The following is a 16,054-nucleotide window of genomic DNA, read 5'->3' on the forward strand; positions in this document are numbered from 1 at the left end:
ATATACTCAGTGAGGTCAGAGTGAAATATGAACAGCCGGAATATCCCAGGTGGGTCCACATTAGATGTCTGCCAGGTCTCTCCCTCTCTGTCTCTGCCCTGGGGCCCTTGGCATAGATTCCCTGATCCCTGAAGTTCCCTCTCACTTTGTGTCTCAACTCACATAGCCCAGGCTGGCTTTGAACTCCATAGCTGAGAATGACCTTGGCCTCCTGCCTCTCCTGTTGAACTTGTAGACATGTATCACCATGCTGAGATGTTTGCAATGCTAGGGTTTGGACCCACAACTGTGTGCATGCTGGACAAGTACTCTACTAACTGAACTACAGCCTTAGTCCTCCTCCTCTTTCTAAGCTAAAGAAAAGACTGACCGGAGCCGTAATATGGTAGCAAAGGCAATGTGGGTCTTGGGCATTCCTAGAGCCCATTCAGAACCTTGTACTCCATAAACCTTTGTATACAGAGAGGAATAAAAAGCTCTGTGCCCGTTCCAACTATAATATACTATGAATGGAGCCAATAAAGAAGGCATAGCTGTGTGTGTCTGTGTGCCTGAACGAATGCTTACACACACGCAGAAATGACCCGGGTAGCTGGCCAATAGACCTCAGAGGCTTGTTCCTTGTGTCTAGCATTCCATGTAGCAGCAGTGACCACACTAATCAATCAAAAGCAAGGACACACACAGCATCCATTGCAATGGCCTTTGTTAGGAATAGCATACCAACAGTGAAATCTATGCCACTCGCATGAGACACAGCGGCTGCTCCCTAACCATCGGGGACATACCCAAGCCAGTATTTTGTCAAGCGTTCAGGCCTGGATATGTAAGCCCAGACTTCAGAGCTACCACAACTGATTAAGGATGAGCGCCAGCACACTAAATCTCATGGGTGTTCTGGTCTCCCTGCCATGTTAAACCAAGGTTAAGGTAAAGCCTAACTCAGTCAGGCTGGTGCAAGCATCTCGTCCCCCATCCTCAGGAGGTTGAGGCAGGCGAATTAAAGACTCAAGGATCAGTCTGTGCTTCATATAACACTCTTGGAAGGGTGGGGAGAGACCCTAGCCAAATAAAAAAGACGACTTCTTAAAATACTCGGTGGATGGGAATAAAAGAAACTTTAGGGGGCTGGGGATTTAGCTCAGTGGTAGAGCGCTTACCTAGGAAGCGCAAGGCCCTGGGTTCGGTCCCCAGCTCCAAAAAAAAGAACCAAAAAAAAAAAAAGAAACTTTAGGTTTTAAGTGACATTAATTCAGCATTATTCCTTCTTCCCCACTAGTTTCCAGACACCCTCGTCAGGACTGAGGTGGATGGAGGAGGGGAGGCAGTACCGTGCACCGGCCGCAAGTATGTAGTTGCCACAAAGTAAGGAGGGTTACTCAGGGTGTGGGGTTCCAGAGGGCGATTTATTGTGGGGCCTGGCTTTACTTTTCTATTACCGTAGAACAAAGTAGCCCAGTTTAGCCCCTTAAGAGGACAATAGCACCCCTAGTTTCCATGGGCCACGGGTCTAGCCAGAGCCTAATTGGAGTCTCTGCTCAGGGTCTCATTAGGTGCCTGTGGCCTGAATCCATCCTGGGAGTCTGGGCTTCTCTTCCAGGCTCATGTGATAGTTGGGGGAATTCAGTTTCTTCCATATAAGTCATTAAGTCCCTGATTTCCTTCATTCATTCTTCAGTCGTTGTTCAGTTAGCTCCTTTTTTTTCTTTCCTGAGACAGAGTGTCATATAGCCTAGGCTGGTCTCAAACTCTACATAGCCAAGGGTAATACTGAACATCGCATCTGATTCTCTGCCCTCTGCCCTCCAGCCTCCAGCTCCCAATCCAAAGAGAGCAGGGAGCAGCAACACTCCTAGCTTCTGTGATGTTTTGTTTGCCATTTCCTCTTGTTTTGGTTACTGAGACAGGATCTCACCCTGAGTCTCGGGTTGGCTTCTATTTCATGCTCCTCCTGATTCAGCCTCCCTAGCGCTGCCTTACATGGTTAGATCCTTGCTTTGTTCTTAGCACCTTCACTTGCCTTGTCCTTGCCCTGTGGCCTCTCTACAGGTCCTCCTCACAGCCTGGTAGCTGACTTCCTCAAGACCACCAGGAAATTCTTTCTGACTTCAGGAAGAGTCCCACCACCTCACCTGATTAGCTGAGACCCAGAAAATCTCTTTTGATTAACCCCAAATCATGTGAGTAGGGGCCTCCATTATACTGGGAAAGCTCCCTTGGCACCATCCAGAGTGAGATGCGCTACCAAACCATACTCAAGGGAAAGAGATTAAACGTGATGTGCACCAGAGGCAGAAATCTTGGGAGTCACCTGAGAGTCCTGTCCCCTAGGGCCAGGGAGGGAAGGCCAGGCGTAAGGGGAAGTCACATCTTCACTGTGCATCATAGAATACATTTTAAAAAAAAGGTATTTGAAGTTTATTTTTATTTCCTGTGTAAGAGAATTAGCCTGCATGTATGGATCTATATGTGCCACAGGTGTACCTGGTGCCCTGTGAAGCCAGAGGGCATTAGAACTGGCACTGGAGTTACAGAAAGTCGTGATCCATCATGAGGGTGCTGGGCAGCTAACCAGACCGCCTTGCTAGAGTTGCCAGAGTTCCTAACCCACAGAGCCATCTCTCCAACACCGAAGAATGAATTTAAGTTCCCCAGGTTGACAGAGTCGAGGTTGTGGGGGTGGGGGTGGGGCGATTAGCCGGAGTTGTTCTTGATTAAAGGGGATAAAGGAACAGAATGTAGATAGGATAAATGATGTAGTTAGCAGCAATGGGGTTGTGAGAGGCACTCAATGGAGTGCCCAGCTGAAAAGTGCAGGGTCACAGAAAGGGTAGGCAGACTCCCCTGCTTTCTCAGTTAGTTCTTGGTCTCCGCTCACATGGCCACATGAGGTGGGCTGAAAGACTAAAGCTGTCCAACAACAGAAGCTCTACCTCGAAGCTTCCTACACTCCCTTTGTTTATCCTGTCTACAGCCCAGCTCCTGCAGAGAAGTGCCTTCCTTCGAGGTCTCTCTGCAGGTCTGCCGTGCTCTGGCACCAGGCAGGCTCATCACGACTCTGTTGGTCTACGGAGAAACATACTCATAGAGTATCCATACTCACATCTCACCCTGCCTTACAAAGGGGAGCAGAGCTTTGCCTACTGAGTCAGTTTGGGGGATGCAGGGAGAAGCTGGAGCAGGGCAGATCAGCACCAGAAGAAAGATAAAATAAAGAACTAGAAGGGGGTGGGGGAGGCAGTGAGGGGGTCTCAGGTGGCTATAAGGTCTGGGCAAGAGCAGAAAGGGGGTACCAAAAATGAGGAGATTTTTGGGGAGGCTGGTCAGAGCTCTTTCTTCCCACCCCCCCCTTTGCTCTCCCCTCCCCTCCCTCTCTTCCTCCCACTCTCACTCCCTGTTTTCCCTCCTCACCTCTGATCTGTCTTTTGACACAGGGTCTAATTCTACATCCCAGGCCAGAGTGGCCTGGAAGTCACTATGTAGTTTAATCAGGTCGTTTTTATTGCTAAATGGGAGCCGATGACTCAGTGTATAGGCACCTGCCACCAAGTCCGATGATCTGAGTTTCCTTCTCAGATCCCATATGGTGAAAGAGAACCAACTCCCATCGTTGCCCTCTGACCTACACACACACACACACACACACACACACACACACACACACACACACACACATACACACACATACACACACACACACACACACAATTGTAAGCAAACACTTAGAGGAGACTCTTATAAAAAGTTGTGTAAGCGAAGTGGAGTGGTGCACATCTGCAATCCCAGCAGTGCAAAGTCGGAGGCAGGAGGATCACGGATATCAGTTGATGTTATATAGTAAGTCTGCCACCTTGAAAAATTAAAAAAAAGAAAAAGAAAAAGAAAAAGAAAAAAGACAACCGGATGTGATGGAGACACATCTTTAATCCCAGCCCTCGGGAAGCCGAGGCAGGCATAGCTTTGAGTGCCAGCCCATTTTGGTCTACATAGTAAGTTTATACAGAGGGAGACCATGCCTAAAATGAATAGTATATATTATTGATCATGTGTGTGTGTGTTGCTTTGATTCTGAAAGCTGATACTACTCTGTTCCTGGGCTCCACAAAAATTTACCCAGAATTTATTATGGCTTTAGCCACAGCCCAGGAAATCATGTTCAATAGTTAAATAGAAAGTCGCCCCCCCCCATAAATGTGTAATAGCAGACTTTGAGTGTCTATAGACCAGCACCGTGGAGCATGCTTGCTTTGTACAAAGCCTGGGTTTCAAACCCTAGCAGTCAAGACAGAGCAAAAGGACAACAAATAAACAACCACCAACTCACCCTGTCTAGCCTGTACCATTTTTCTGGTCTCTGGGGTCAGCTATGTTACCCTGGAGGTGGTACCTGGTTGGTATTCACTGATGCAGTAACAAACTATATCTCTATCTTTATCTCTGTCTCTGCCTTTGTCTCCTTCTGTCTCTGTCTCTCTGCCTCTCTGCCTCTCTCTCTTTCTCTATTTGTCTGTCTGTCTGTCTGTCTATCTATGCGCCAAAGGTTCTGTCCTGCCCCCTCTCAGACAGCAAAAATCACGCTACTGCTCTTCTGCTCTAGCTGGATATTTCTGCCCATCACACCCTCGAGCCGAGTTTATGGCTTCCAGACAAGGTCAAAGCCCCAAAGCCCACAGAACAGCCAAGCTTCCTTTCCCGTTCTTGTTTCTCTTTCCGCTTGACTTCTTGGCAGTCTCTTAACCTCCAGACTCCATGTATTGGGTTCCGCCGAAAGCAAAACAAAACACAGTAAGACTTTGCATTTGCTTATCTGTTTGCAGAATGAGGTTTCAAAGGGGCCAGCCTTCCCCCTCCGTGGCTCAGAGAGAAGTGTGTGGGTCCGTGAAAAGAAACTGCAAGGTAAACTTGAGACTGGTATGGGAACCGACTTCCTTCCAAATAGCCCGAAACGTCTTCTGCACAGTCCCACACAGCCAAGCTCCTTGCCAGTAGCTCCCAGGCCCGTCTTTTGACACGCTGTCCTCAGAGCAGGTCGCTACATGGCATACATTCTCACCAATGAACACCCACACGCACACACATACACACACGGCTCCGTCTGGTGACAGATTGGGGTCTGAAAAATCTGGCAGCCCTCGCGGCTAATGGCAGAGTGTTGAGTCTGTTCTGTCTCCCTGGAGTCCCTCTGCACACGCAGGTGCACGTCAGCGCCTGCTCTAATTTTATCCCTGGCTGATGGAGGAGACTAACTGAGCAGCAGGGAAGATGCTATTTTGGGTCTCTCTGCAGCTCTGGGTTATATAAAGCCTATTGCCGTGACCTGCATTGCTTTGAGGCTGAGTCTCACTCTTGCGCATGCTGTCATAATATGTCATCAGCTCAGACACACACACACACATACACACACACACGCGCGCGCACACACACTCACACAGCTCTTGGGGGACGAGAAGAGAGCTGTGTGCTGAGGAGGAGTGTGTGTGTGTGTGTGTGTGTGTGTGTGTGTGTGTGTGTGTGTGTGTGTGTGTTCCTGCCAGCTTGACTGTACTATCCGGTGAGGGCTTTGTAAGGGAAGGAGGCTTTTTCTGGAAGGAAATGCAAAGCCCTTTCTGATGGAGAAATGTGAGGGTCCTGCTTTGAGCTTTAGGACAGAGTGTTTTGTGAGCTGATGTTTGTAGGTCTGCTGTTGGCATGGTGATAAGAATAATTTCTATTCTGGCAACTCTTTTCATTTTAAAGGAACCTAAGGGGTTCATGAATTATACACAAATGGCTCTGCTTTGGAATGACAGGATTTTTTTTTTTTATCTGACATTAACAGCTGCTGCTGCATGAACAAGCGTGATGGTCTGTTTTAGAGATGGGCCGTGACAGAAAATTGCCTTGCCCACACCAATGGGGATAATCTCACCTGGAGAGTTTTTCCTTATAGGTCAAAACGTCCCTTAAGCTGCTGGGAATACGCCCACCTTCTTAAAGATTCCCGCTCGCTTGACTCAGTCGTGTTCTATAGATGAACTGTCTTTGGACTTTCTCTGAGATTGAATCTTTTATTTTTAGATATATACGTTTTGACAGATGAACATACAACAGACTCTTACCAGAACACCCTTGAAAGTACTAGGATTCTCAAACTGTGTGTCGTTCACACAAAACTAGAGTGACAGGGCTCGAGGAGCTTCTCCCCATCTGTCCTGTTCCCCGTTTCTAGCAGGGCGAGGAGGCAACCGTTTTCAGTAAGCCACATGTTTCCCCGTACATAATCTCCATGGGTATGTTCTGAGTGGCATGACAGAACCCATAAGGTATTGCCCAGGGGCATGCAGACTTGGCAGGTTCAAATGTTGGCTGCGGGAGCTGCCAGAATGGGAGGCCCAGGGCCAGGGCTCCTGCTGTTGATTTGGTTCCCGTCATTGGCAGCGGCTGTGGCCATGGAGTTCCCATAAGTCATAACTTGACGGATGCACTCTTTCTCAGCTACCCTTTGAAAGGAGTTGGTCCTCCTCTTCCTACTGGCCAAAGCGCTTCTAAGGGATTTTTGGAAAGAAAAAAACCTGAAGCTTCCAAAGACAGCCAGGAGAAGCTGGCAATTAGCTACAAAAGGCAGAGAGGAGACGGCCCTGGAGAGAGTTCTAGTGCAGGGAGCCCCTAAGAGAAGGAGGAAAGGGAAGTGAACCAGAATCAAAGACGGGTCACAGAGGCCGGATGGGGAAATGAAGCCAGGAATGGGGAAGGTGCAGATGAATCATTGTGTGGCTTATTAATAATGGACTTGGGTGGAATTTGGTCACTTGTGCCCTCCTTTCCCCTGTCTTCCAGGCTGGGAGGTAGCATCTCACCTTGGTGGACTATTTAATGCCTTTGATCTACCCCTGCCCATTAGTCAAGCTCAGTAGCTCCCTGTGTCTGTGTGTATGTTTTTCTCTGTGTGTCTTCTTCTTTGTCTCTGTCTGCTTCTGTGTCTATCTGTCTCTGTGTCTGTCTGCCTCTGTGTCTCTGTGCCCCTCTCTCTCTCTCTCTCTCTCTCTCTCTCTCTCTCTCTCTCTCTCTCTCTCTCTTTCATTATATAACCCAGACTATCCTCAAACTTAAAATACTCCTGCCTCAGCTTCTCATTACTCCAGGCCTTAGTACATTGACATCAGACATGGAGCTCTGAGGCCTGCAGCTTAAGTCTCTGACTTCTTTTTTGAGACAGTGTCTCACTCTATATCTTTGGCTAGCCCGGGGCTTGCTATTTAGACCAAGTTGGCTCCAAACTCACAGAGCTCTGCCTGCCTCTGCCTCCTGGGTGCTGAGATTAAAGTGTGCATACCCTCATACTTGGCTCTGGCTTAATTTTTATAGCCACCCCTCTCTATGTCACTCCTTACCACCTTACGCTGAGTGTTCTCAACTCTCTCATCTTCTGTGTGTGTGTGTGTATGGACTGTTCTGTCTGTCTGAAATGCCTTCCTATTACTGGTGTCAGTGGTATTTGTGTGTGTTGTGTAATGTAGCCAAGGCTAGCTTCAAACTTGTCATCCTCTGCTCAGCATCCCAGATAATAGAATTAAGGTGTCAACTATCATGTTTTTCTTCTTTTCCTGGAAAATTCCCAATTTTTCCTTCTGATGCTGACTCAAATGCGTTGTTTTAACTCCCCCTGCCCTGGGCTAGGAGCTCTCCTCTGGCATGCTTGTCCCCCTTTTGCCTGAGTGCTTCACTGCTCTGCAGCCCACCTGGGCCATGGGCATCTGGAGGCGTTCTCGATTAGCCTACCGCACAGGCTGCCCAGCAAGCATCTGTTGATTGAGTGACTGCACCAGGCAGAAGCCACATTTCAGCACGAAGGCTTCCTCTGTGTCCCAGAGGCTAGAGACTGAACTTTCAGGCAGTGTCAGTGTACATGAAGAGAGAAGGCCAAGTCCTGGGTAATCTGATAGAGACTATATATAATACGTCCTGAGTTATCTGCCCCCAAAACCTAACCGGAGGAACAAAAGCAGAGCTGGCCGATTGCTGTGTCACACAGGTGCGGTTCTAAGCAAGACAGCCTGTGTAACCTATCTGCCTTTTCTGTGCCCCCTCCCAACCAATTCATGGAGTAGAGTGTACAACTTGCACGGGATCTCACTGTCCTTCCCAGAGAGCGCCAGGACCCCATCATGCCGTAGTCCAACCCCACCAATGATCTACCTAGCCAGCCGTGACTCTACCATGAGCATCAGAACGTACAGCCAGTGGGACCTGGTGGTGCATGTCTGTGATGCCCAGGATTCGGGAAGCTGAAAGAGGACAATTGCAAGCTTAAGGCCTACCTGAGTGGCTTAGCAGGACTGTCCCAAAATAAAAAGTCAAGGGAGGGAGCACCAGGGATGAAACTCAGTGGTAGAACTTGCCTAGCATGAGTGAGGTTGGGTTGAAGTCCCACTACGTGGGTAGGTGACGGTGGTAAGAACGTCATAGCTCCATCACTGGGCTGGCTGCCATCTCTGCCCAGGTCACACCCTAATGATGCTGGCCTCAGGGACTGAGGCACAGGAGAAAGTGTGGAGCACCCAATGCTTGACCCAGTTACACCAAACCACAGGTCATGGACATCATCAATTCTAGGGACATCTGAGATGTATGCATCTAAGAAAGCCAAGATAAGACCAGAGGAAACACTCAACTCCAAACCAGGTTTAAATGTATTACTTAATTTAGATTACTTAATTTAACTTCCGATACAGCCCTGGGAAGAATTTTGTGATGGCATATCATCAATGTGTGTGTGTATGTACACATAAATATTACCCTAAAACCTTTGCTCTCACACTCAGAGACGCCTTGTGATAGGACCACAGCGACAGTATCCTAGGAGTAAACTAGCTACGGGAAGGTGGGCCTATAATTGGCATCTAGGGGAAAATTTCAAAATGTTAAACAGTTCCTTTTGAGGCTTATGAATCTCGACAGCTATCCTGCTTTGACAGAGAGGAGAAAAGAGCAGCGGTATGATTGGGAGCCTGCAGGAGAGAGGACGGAAGAGGGCTGATACCCTAGTCAACGGCTTTACAACAGCTGCAGGGGCTGGACTAGCTCACCTTAGATGAGATGACGCTGGGCCACTTAGGGGAAAGAGAGAAAGATCCTAAGACGGACGATGACCACAAGGCAGAGAAGGGACTCGGGACACAGAAAGGCTGGGTTATTAAAGGATTATGTGTTTTAGGCCATGTTACCATCACCCAGAAAGGCATGTGCTTTAACTGCCAAGAAGCTAATCATGAATTGGAACACCATCCAGGGAGGAAAGCAAGTTAAAACAATAAATCCTGTGCTCAACCTGTGTGCTATTTCAAAATCAGCAGTTCGCTGGCTTTGCGGGGAACAGTGTGCAAAAAGCAGTGTAGGATCCTGTGCTGTCATTTAAAGATTTTCTTTTTAATTTGTGTGTTTATTTTGGTTGGGGGAGAGTCTTAAGTAGTTGTTTTCGAATTTACTATGTAGCCAACACTGGCCTTGACCTCCTGATTACCCGACCTCAGACTCCCAAGTTCTGGGATTTTAAAGGTATGAGCCTCCAGGGCTGGGGATTTAGCTCAGCGGTAGAGCACTTGACTAGCAAGCCAAGGCCCTGGGTTCCGTCCCCAGCTCCGAAAAAAAGAAAAAAAGAAAAAGAAAATAAAAAGGTATGAGCCTCCACATTGACCAATCTGATTTTGATTTTTTTTTTTTTTTAAAGACAACAGTTTACTATGTAGCCTCAGCTGGCTTAAAATTTGCTATGTAAACCAGGCTAGCTCAAACTCACGGAATCCAAGTGCCATTACTTCTGAAGTGCCGGGATTAAAGGTGTGAGCTACCTTACTATCTGATCCTTTTTTTTTTTGTAATGAATACAAATGCTTTATTTAACAGTTGTAGGTTATTCCGTGGGCTAAGGAGTGGATATCCAGGACCCAGCAGCAAGGTCAGCACAGCCTCTGAGCTTCTCTTTCTGACTCCAACAGGGTGAGCACATCACCCTCTCCAACAGGGCCTTTGACGTTTCGGATGATAGAGTGGCTGGTGTCATCCATAAATTCCACTCGCCATCCATAAATTCCACTCGCACCTTCGTGCACTGTCCCTGCAAACCGGTCCTGCCCAGCACTTTGGTTACCCTAGCCAGCTTGGTGGGCTGCACGCGACTTGTGTCCATGATGGCAGCGATCTGGCAGAGATCTGATCCTTTTTTAAAAGATCAAATAACTGGGCTCCTGAAAAGCTCTCAGGGAGAACTTTCCCTCGGGATGGAGACCCTCCAACTCCAAAGACCAGACCGAGACACCACAGGATGCAATCAGCAAGAGGATTTGGTTTATAGTCGGGATACACAGGCACAGGCACCTGCGGGCGCTTCAGTCACTCGGGGGACTGGCGCGCCCCACGGAACCAAGGATGGGCTTTTATAGGATTTTGGGGAGCAGAAGCAAGCATACAGAAGCAGATGCATGGTTACAGGGATATAATTGGTGGATTCTAATATGGCAAGGGTTTAGCCCGGGGGCAAGTTTCCTAGCTACCTTCCAGAAACATAACGGCTGACTCGGCCCCCCAAGGGTTCAGCCCGGGGGCAAGTTTCTTAGCTACCTTCTTGGAACATAACGACTGACTCGGCCCCCCACCAGGGTGTGGGACCTCTCCTGGGGCTTTTTTTCATTGTCAGGTGCTCAACCGAAGTCGTCCTGTTGCCAGGCCTTCAACCAAACATATCTTGCTTGGCAGCCGCTGTGTACTCAGTGTTCTAACCTTTCCCTGAACCAGTCATCTTAAGTACAGCCTTGCAAAATGGCGTTACTGCTGCTAAGCTGGGGTCTTTCAGCTCCTATGGTTAGGATCCTTGTTGGCCTTCTGAATGTTTGAATGCCGATCACCTCACACAAGCCTCACGGCTTTACTACATAGCCTTCTAGTAAGTAACTATCCCCCTTTCACTGCCGGCCAAATGCACCCGCTGCGAAGTTCAGTACATGCCTAACGCCACAGAGTTAGTGAATGGCAGAGCTAGGATTTGGACAAAGGCAGTCTGGCTCCAGATCCCAAATCAGTAACCATCACTCTGTACTGCCCTCGAAGTAGCCCATAAACATAAAAACAAAATAGAACAACAAAAGAAACCCTGACTATTGGTGGTATGCAGGGTGTGGGTTCAGGCCCTGTACGGCAGATGAGAGCGGCTATGTGGAAATCCTGTGTATGAATGTCAGCATGACATCATTGGGGATGAACGCCTATGAATCCAGGTCAGCTGTGTCACCCGAAAGACTTCACAGCCTCTCCATACAGCACTGGGATGAGTCTCACTTCTGAAGGCCCTGCCCTTGAACATTCAACAAGCATTCCCTTTATGTGTTCACTCAGTAAATGTGCCTTGAGCACTTAGTCTGAGTCAGGCAAGCCGTACTAGGCTCCAGAAATGAAAATGGACCTGACACATAGTCCCTCCTGTATAGATCAGAAGAGGTGAGGGTAGGTACCCTCAACCAACAACCAGTGGGTTTAAAGTTTAGCAATACCCTGAGGCTGATGTCACCCACTGTCTCTCCATCCTCTGAGGATGCTACTATTTTCTACATGTCTTACAATGGCTTGGTGGCTAACTTACTGGGCTGTCATCCCGGCAAGCCACCTGTGTCTGCAATGTTCAGACATCAGCTTGAGGTTTGTTTTCGGTTTTGTTTTTCCTCAGTGACCGGGGTTGAAGAGGAGGTAGGAGACCTTGACAGAGACTCACGTAGTCCAGACCAACCTCCAACTTGCTATATAGCTAAGGCTAGCATTTAACTCTTAGTCTTCCCCGGTTTCTGCCTCCTTGAGGCATGTACCACTTTGCCATTCAAGAGCTTGACTGTCTCATCTAGAAAGTGGTATGGGGTGATGACAAAGACGATGGTCAGATGAGAGATAACTGTGAACAGAATGTGTAACACCAGCCCACAGTGGTTTAGTTAAATATGCGTAAACCAGCATCTTCAGCTAAACATCTAACCATCCGCTGGAACCCAGTGACTCGGAAGGAACCTGGGCTCTGAAGTCAGGCAACTTTATTTCTGTTAGAGTTGCAACTTGACCCTTTCTACGCTGTGTGCTCTTTCTGTGTGGATCACAAATAGTCAATGCAAGCCACAGCAAAGCCCAAACGAGAAACTACAGGTCCTTAGGATGGTGCTAAAACACAGTAGGTAAGTGTAAGTGCCAAGTTTTTATTTTTGCAGAAGTGGTAATCTTTAAAACAATATTATTAGTAACCATAGTTACTTTATTACCTCTAGAGAGTGGCTTGAAGGGGGAAAGAGGGGAGACTTTACCATTTTTGTGTGTGTGATTTGATTTTTTTATTATTGCAATTAAAATAGGAATGAATTTTATAATTAAAAAAGAAAGGAAAAAGAATGTAGAGGTCTTTTTCTCTCCAGAGGCCCTGGTTGAAATTAAATGGGTTGTCTAAGAGGTACATAGGTGTGTCCTGTCTACCTGCCCCACCTACATTTCCTTCACAGGGTGACTTCAGGTAGGAGACTTACAAAGGGGCACCCTAGTTTCTCTAAGAAGTCCCTCATAGAACTGAATAGTCCCGGACAGGCTACATTGAGGAGATCCAGGGCCTGTCCTTGTCTCTCAGCAAGTCTCCCAGACAAGTAACTCTCAGCCTCCTCCTGTTAGGTGACAGATGGCAGCTTTAGGGTTCCATGCTCCAGGTTCTATGCTAGCGCAAGAAACGCACCACCTCCTCTATTCTAGGCCAGTGTAAGAACTGCACCATCTCCTCTCTCCACACAAGGTCTCACTAGAGTCATGTGCCCATATCTGAACCAATCACTATGGTTGGAAATTTGAGCAAGGCTCTGATTGGTCATACCTTGGTTGTACATCTACTGGGGAGTTGATCCATAGAGTCACCTCGATGTAATGTAGAGACCAAGAAGACTAAGAAGAAAGTGAGTGGTTTCCTGAAAGAGAACAGGAGTCCAGTTGCAGAAGAAGTGGAAAAGAGGTCTGATACAGCCAAACATGGTGGCAAATGCACACAATCCCAGCACCCGGGAGGATGGAGAGTTCAAGGTCAACCAGGGCTACATGGCTAAACTGTTATCAACATAGCCAAATGAGTCTCCAGAGAGATGGCTCAGTGGCTAAGAGCATTTGTTATTTTTGCAGAAGACCCAGGTTCGATTCCCATCACCCACATCACATGGAGATTCACAATGATCTGTAACTCTACTTCTAGGAGATTCAAAACCGTCTTCTGACAACTATAGACACCAAGCACACATGTGGGATGTGTGTTTGTGTGTCTGTGTCTGTGTGTGTGTGTGTGTGTGTGTGTGTGTACACGTAGGCTAAACACTATACACGTAAAATAAGATAAAAGAAACTAAAAAAAAAAGGTAAAGAACCAAACAAGGGCCAACATTAGGGCTCACGGTCTTCAAGCCTGGCATCCTGAGTTTACATAGTGTATGGATTCACATAGTGTAAGGAGAGAACCAATCATTGCAAGCTGTCCTCTGATCTTCACATGTACAACATGCACACACGATAGATAGACAGACAGACAGACAAAATCTAAACAACAACAACAACAACAAAGAAAATGCCATCGTTTTTGTTATGCTCAGGCAGGGAAAACATGTTCATAGTTGTCTTTAAGGTAGAGGACTAATGACTTGGAATCAGAGGAACCATAGAGAAAAGGATAACTCGAAACAAAGTATAGAGTATACAGACTCAGGTGTCAAGGGCTTCAACCTCCATCCTGGTGGATGGAAGCTTTCTGTCTGCCCGATATCGCAAACACCCCTGACTCCAGGCAGATCGCATAAAGGAATAGAGTAGATTCCTGTATTAGCCTCCCCTCCGACACCACATGGCTGCCAGGCAGCTGTTTTTCCCTCATAAAGGCCCGTGCGTGCATCCAGACTCCAAGCCTTTGCATGCACATGCATGCAATCTCTGTTTTTAAACGCCGGGTAATTTAAAAACACACTACAGGAGCCAAAACAAACACATTGATGGGTCAGAATGTGTGTGTACCCTCTTCCCTCCAATAAGTGACATCTGAAAGAACCCTGTTGACATAGAGCAGATGAAAAGCCCTTCTCTTTTTATAGAGTATCGAATCTGTGCTCCAGTCCACAATTGCCCAGTGTTAGCCCTCCTGCCAAAGGTCAGCCCTTTCATCTCAACTATCTAACTCAAATCTGAAAAACACCAAGTGGGCCATGAAAGGCGAGGAACATTACTGTGAGAACTGTACTTTCATTTCCTGGCGGGGGTGTGGCTACATTCACAACTTCGGTGCGACTCTAACCGTTGGAGGGTTTTTACATTCAATTTCCTGTTTCCTTTTCTTAATAAAGAAAGGAAAAGCGGGGGCCCCTGCCACAACTGTTCTTAGGGTTCCAAAGGGAGACACCATGGGGGTTCCGAGTTGGCCACAAGCAAATATAAAACAAAACCTAAAACCCAGCAAACAGCAGTCCATTGAAGGTGGGGGCGGGGGTGGGGGAAGAAGAGGGGGAGGTAGGGAGGCTGTTGTTTTCATCCTCTCAGGCAGCAATTTTCCATTCTACAACCATCAGACATGTGACCATCTCTCCCTCTCTGTTTCTGAGATGCTGGAATCATTTCCCACAAAGATCTAGAACGTACTGATGGGGACGGTAGCTATCCCATTTCCAGGACTGTCTAGAGTTCTAGCCTAACCCTTCTAAGAAGACTTCTGCTCACAAGGGAACACAGGCATGGAGGTGCTGGGATAATTTGCCCAACTGTCCTTCTTAGCTTTAACTGTCAACTGGACACACAGCCTAGACTCATCAGACAGGAGAGCCTCAGTCCAAGAACTGGCTAAATCAGATTGGCTTCTGGGGCTGTCTCGGGGGTGGGGATGGGGTCTCGCTTGTTTGTTAATTGATTTCCAGAGGGTCCAGCTCACTGTGAGCAACGCCACTTCCTGTACATGTGTTCCTGGGCTGTAAAATGAAGCTACTTGGGTATGATTCAATGGGCAGTCACATTTCTCTTTGCTTCTTGCCTCCAGGTTCCTGACTGCGGTTCCCTCGGTGATGGGCTAGAAGTGTTCAATGAATTTTCCTAAACAAGCTGCTTGCTGTCAGACTATGTTATCACAGCAATAAAAGAGACTGGAGCACAGACCTCTCAGGTAACAGGTAGCACACATCATTCTTCCATCCCTTGGATTGGTCACCTATTGGTTGAGAAGACATTATCAAAAGGGTTCCAAAGGGGCTGGGGATTTAGCTCAGTGGTAGAGCGCTTACCTAGGAAGCGCAAGGCCCTGGGTTCAGTCCCCAGCTCCGAAAAAAAGAACCAAAAAAAAAAAAAAAAAAAAAGGGTTCCAAGACAGGGTACCTGTGTTAAGAATGAATCCTGCTGGCTGAAAATGGCCCGTGTGGAGTCCATGTTTGGCATATATCTCAAGAGTTTATTTATTTATTTAATTTCATTCATTCATTTATTTAAGTTTTTTTCACAAATTTATTTATTTACTTCTGTTATGTGTAAGTGTATGAGTCTGAGTATTCGCGTGTGCACGAAACACATGGCATGACATTGGCGGCTGAGAGAGGGCATCTGATCCCTGGAGCTAGAAGTACAGCTAGTTGTAAACTGCTCTAGATGAGTTCTAGAAGGTGAACTTGAGTCCTCAGTAAGAGCAGCAAACCCTAACCCCCTCTTTAACTCTAACATTAGGCTTATATAGCCCTAATCCCTAACCCTAACTCTACACCTAACTCTAGCCCTAGCCCTAACCCTAACTCTAGTCCTAACCCCTCACCCTAACTCTAACCCTAATCCTAGACCTAACTCTAACCCTAAAGCAAATGCTCTTGATTGCTGAGCCATCTGTCCTGCCCCAATCAGACTCTTAATTAGCACTTACTGTGTGCATGATTCTAGGCTGAGGCTAGAGGGACACAAAGAGGAACGCAGAACTCCCTTGACTGCTAGGGCTTGTTGCTTGTTAGAAGGCAGTCTATACAGTAGAGCCCACCGTACAAGACGATGCCCAATACGGTTCAAG

At 47.4% G+C, this 16,054-nt stretch overlaps 1 long non-coding RNA gene and 1 pseudogene across 5 annotated transcripts in view; one reads left to right on the top strand and one right to left on the bottom strand.

Annotated features, from left to right (window-relative positions):
* LOC120103578 (uncharacterized) overlaps positions 1–16,054 on the top strand; it is a 26,497-nt gene continuing 10,443 nt past the window's right edge. Inside the window, exons 1-5 of one of the 5 annotated variants that reach the window (XR_015623226.1) lie at positions 1–49; positions 1,280–1,347; positions 2,050–2,180; positions 4,818–4,896; positions 15,050–15,172. This is a non-coding gene — a long non-coding RNA (uncharacterized LOC120103578). Of the gene's footprint in view, positions 50–1,279; positions 1,348–2,049; positions 2,181–3,640; positions 3,838–4,751; positions 4,897–15,049; positions 15,180–16,054 lie in introns of those variants that run through there. The other 4 variants (XR_015623228.1, XR_015623230.1, XR_015623227.1 and 1 more) reach the window with 4 other exon arrangements.
* On the bottom strand, positions 9,876–10,165 carry LOC148005392 (small ribosomal subunit protein eS28 pseudogene; annotated as a pseudogene).

This window comes from Rattus norvegicus, chromosome 6 (genome assembly GCF_021556685.1).
Source record: "Rattus norvegicus strain SHRSP/BbbUtx chromosome 6, alternate assembly SHRSP_T2T, whole genome shotgun sequence".
Classification (NCBI taxonomy): Eukaryota; Metazoa; Chordata; class Mammalia; order Rodentia; family Muridae; genus Rattus; species Rattus norvegicus.